This window comes from Pteropus alecto, unplaced genomic scaffold, assembly GCF_000325575.1.
Source record: "Pteropus alecto unplaced genomic scaffold, ASM32557v1 scaffold129, whole genome shotgun sequence".
NCBI classification, from domain to species: domain Eukaryota; kingdom Metazoa; phylum Chordata; class Mammalia; order Chiroptera; family Pteropodidae; genus Pteropus; species Pteropus alecto.
Genome location: NW_006442597.1, coordinates 1,252,593 through 1,256,977, shown reverse-complemented (window position 1 = coordinate 1,256,977; position 4,385 = coordinate 1,252,593). Strand labels below are relative to the sequence as shown.

Here is a 4,385-nt window from a genome sequence, read left to right as displayed (position 1 = left end):
GGGGGAAAGAGGCACATTCTGTAACTTGAGATCAGGAAGGTGTGTACCATGCCTGGCAAGATTCTGAACCTGATTCGCCCAACAGAGCATTTGAGGGAATTTGTAAAGGAGCCGAGGCTCCCCAGGAAACATCACAGCTCTCTCCAAGGATAACCGTGGCCAAACCACAAAATAGAGGAGGCCAGAGGCTTCTGTCACCATAGGATCCCCACATGGAAAGGGAAAAAACTAGAGAAGGAACCTTGCAGTGGTCAGGATTTGTGTAAACTCACAATTTTCAATGCACGACAGACAAATACACGCAAATGGTGACATGAGCATATGTGCATATGGCAACAACGTACAAAACAGGTGTGTTTCTGAACCAACCACTGAACAGGCCTGGGGCAACCATGACCAACAGCACATGCACCACTGGAACTCGGACACCGAGAGAACAGGATCCCCAAGAAACAGCAGGTTCAGGTCAATAGGGACAGAACGAGGGGGACTGGACATCTCCTTGTGCCAGAAAGTGAGGACGTGCTTAGAGAATGACAGACAAACAGGAAGACAAGGGAGCCAGCACCCAGGGCCAATCCCTGGCCAAATCTGACATTCTGAGCCTCAAAATACACAGTGACAACATAATGTTTAAAGGACATGTCCACAAATGCACACAAGAAGAACGCAAGTGATCTGTCGTGGCAGGAGGAATGGGTGCCCCTGCTAGTATGAAGTTACAAGGTCGGGATGGGGTAGTGCGGGTTGCGGACACACACATATGTGCATTCTCTGTCTCTGTTCCTCCCTCTTGCTCTCTCTGTCTCTCCCTGCCCCTCTTGCTATCTGTCTTCATGTCTGTATCACTCTCTGAGTCTCTCTTTCTTATTTTGTCTCAGTCTGTCTGTCTCAATCTGTTTCTACTTCTGTCTCTCTTGCTCTTTTTCAGTCTCAGTCTCTGTCTCTCCCTGTCTCTCTCCATTTGTCTCTCTCAGTATCTCTCTGTCTCTCAGCCTGTGTCTCAGTCTCTGTTTCTCAGTATCCATGTCTATTTCTGTCTCAATATCTCTATCTCTATCATCTGTCTCTTTATGTCTCTCCCTCCTATGGATGGATCACTTGCTCACATGATGCCACATCATGAGTGGCCCTGAGGGACAACCCACCTGGCTAGAAACTAAGTCTCCCACCAGCAGCCTGCTGAGTGAGCCCTGATCAGCCCTACCAGCCCAGGCCAGCCCTGGCCACACTTCATGTAGGGCCCTGATCCCAAAGTGCCTGCTAAGCCACTGCTAAATTCCTGACCTCAGAGACTGGGGGAGACTGTGTGTGTACAGTATGGGGTTGGGTCGCTTTTGCACAGTGATAGGTAACTCATCAATGGAGCACACAACCTACTGAATAAATCCAAACCATGAGTCCACAGAGAGTAATAAATGGAAAATTTGGTAAAACCGAGACATTCGCAAAGTTCCAAAGTAACTCCCTACAAAAGTTATTAATTATGACTGCATTCGGAGAACCCTGGCAATACCCCTCAACCATGTGATTACGGGAAGCATCCTTGGTGGGCTAGTCTGTGCCCAGCATTTCTGCAGACGCACAGATGGACTGAGAGGAAGTTGAGCAAGGTGGCAGGCCTGCACCCTTCATGGGAAGACTGCTGAAGATAGACTCAATCTTGATCGGCACTCTGGCCATGAAGGCGTCACTGGACAATTGAGGGCCCTGAGTGGGGCCAGGATGCTCTCCAGTTCTGACCGCCCAAGCAGCTGTGTAGGAAAGTTCTCGTGTGTGGGAAGCAGACACAGTATATTCGGGTTCATGGGGTATCAGACTGCTGCCATGTCATCTCGAACGGTTCTTTGTCACACATTTTCAACTTTTCTGTAAGTTTGCGACTACTTCAAAAACTCATTTCAGAAGATGACTGGCAGAATGAACCATGCTGACTCAAGGCTCTGCCAGGCTCAACCCAGAAAGGCAGAGGTATGAGCAGGGCCACTCATGTAGCCAGGGCAAGAGTAAGCAGCTGAGCTTGGGGTCAGCACCACCAGCCGCCCAGCAGGGCCCACGTGGCAACCTGATCAGAGGCCACTGAAAATAAGGTGCCCCACAGACATTCCTGCCTGCTGCTTCTATTTTTTGTCCATGACCCATTTTTCTTTCTGTCTCTGTCTTCACAGACACAATCCCCACCCCCAACTCCCAGCAACCCTCCAAGGTGTTTCTTCTATTTTTTCCCAAACAGGGAAGAATTTAGCCACCTTCTATGCCACAGTGGAATGTCCCATTATCTGGAAGCTATGAAGACAGAAGGAAGGGCTGGCACCTCGGACTCAAGAACCCCCTGGGCTGGGCCCCAACTCCCCTAACCTCCCCTGGATGTCTGTACCAACATATCAGAGCTAGCCCAGGTCCCAGAAAACCCACCCTTCCCTCAGCCCCGAGAGCATCATCATTCTGACCCATGCCAGCATGTGTTCCCCACCCTCAACTACAGGACCTGCTGGGAGGAGACTTCAGATGTGGATTAGAGGGAGAAAAGAAAGCTGTCCCATCTACCTTTCTCTCACCCTCTGGAGGCCTCATCAGGTTCTGGAACAACTTCCACACCTAACACTCAATGATCTTGGCTGTTAAAAACAAGGCAGCCCAGACACCATTCCACGACCTAGGCCCATGGTACAGTGACACCCCTCTCTTCTGAGTTTCCTTGAGAAATTATCAGCCGTTTATGATAACTGACCCTGTTTCATTCATGGCTGCCTCCGTTACTTTAAGTTTTGAAGAAGTATGTGTGTTGAATTAAAGCTGTGGGTAAGTGACTGCCCTGAAGAGCAGCCAGGGGCAGTGAGCCTCCTCAGGGTCCAGGCACCTGGCCCAGTGATGGCCCAGGAAAGGCCCAGGGACTGCTATCAGGACCCACAGAGAAGGAGGGCCCCAGACTGTAGTGGGTGGGGAGGTCAGAGCTGCAGGACCCAGCACTAACCACAAGGCCCAGCCAGGAGCCAGAAGCAGTGGCCAGTGAGTGGCGCTCACACAGGATAAAGACCCTGTTGAGGGACTACGGCCACTTTCAGCTCATCACAGGCAGCTCTCCAAAGCACTGGACTCCTTCTGCTTCCCAAGCAGAGTGGTAAGGACATGTTTTATTTTTATCCTTTAACTGAACATAGTGATGTGCCTTCTTCTGCAATGGCTACTGCACTGCATGGAGGATGTTCCACATGAAAAGACACTTTTGAAAGAGATGGAGGAAGGGGGAAGGCAGCAAAAGAGGGGAGGATGAGACACTGGGGCCTGGGGCCTCCACTGTGAACTGGCGGAGACACCACCTGCCCTCCAGTTCAGCAAAGTGCCAGGACTTGTGAGGATGAGCCTGGGGTAGGATAGGGGGTTACTCTGCTGCAGGAAAAGCTGGGCATTTTAGGTTGAGATGAGTCCTCTAGGGAGGGTGGGCAGGTCTCAGGAAAGTGACTGGATATGAGAACCCTGAGCCAGAGGAGGATACTGATCTGTTGAGGCACGGATAGTGCTGATAAGCACCACCACGTGGAATCTCACTGTGACAGCGCCTGTTGTCCTCCTTTCATTGGCTCCCACTGAATTCCGAGTCCCTTCTGGGGCAGGAAGGTTCTCCTGGCGCCCTCACAGCCACAGAGCAGGCGCAATGCTCACAGGGGATGGGAGCGCTGCTCTCCACTTGTGTTTCCTGAACTGCTGGCACTAGCCCTTACCTCAGCAGCCCGGAGGGACATAACCAACTCAAGGCCGCCCCAGGGACCCATCTCATTTCCACAGGGTGCCGACCCCCTTCTCCTGCTACCTGGTCAGCATGCACTGCTAGCCAGGTCCCCCAGCCCCAAAGGTCCCCCCGGGACACTCTGCACACAACCTGTACTCCAGAACCTTAGCTAACAGGCTACTGGCCTGCATATCACCTCGCTCATTACTTATGTTTGTGCTTTAAATTTCAGCAAAAAGCAGGAAGGGACCATGGTGTCACAGCATAAAGAGAAATGGCAGTGCTACACTCACAGGACCACCATGCTCAATAAACACATAGTAATTCAACAGCACACCACGCAAGGTCATCAGAAAATCCTCCCAGAAGCATGGAGCTAAACAACCCATTAAATTCACTTACAGCAGATGTGCCTGCTTCTGGGCCCAGGGATGTGACCAGCAGCTTGGAAGGTGTGCGGTGGTCCTGACCAGGGTTCTAAGCCATCGGTAGGAACATCTAGCCCACTCACACATGCCAGATGAATCAGGGGCACAGGCCACTGTCCAGTGGAAGGCCGTACCCTAACTGGCCTGCTCCATCTCACACTGACCTGCTGCTCTACCCACACCAAACCCCGTGGTCCATACCCTTCACCCACCATATGTCTGGGCCC

The 4,385-nt window shown here is 51.7% G+C and overlaps 1 protein-coding gene across 1 annotated transcript in view; it reads right to left on the bottom strand.

Moving 5' to 3' along the window:
• WNK2 (WNK lysine deficient protein kinase 2) overlaps window positions 1-4,385 on the bottom strand; it is a 138,536-nt gene that overhangs the window by 62,496 nt on the left and 71,655 nt on the right. The window lies entirely within an intron of this gene.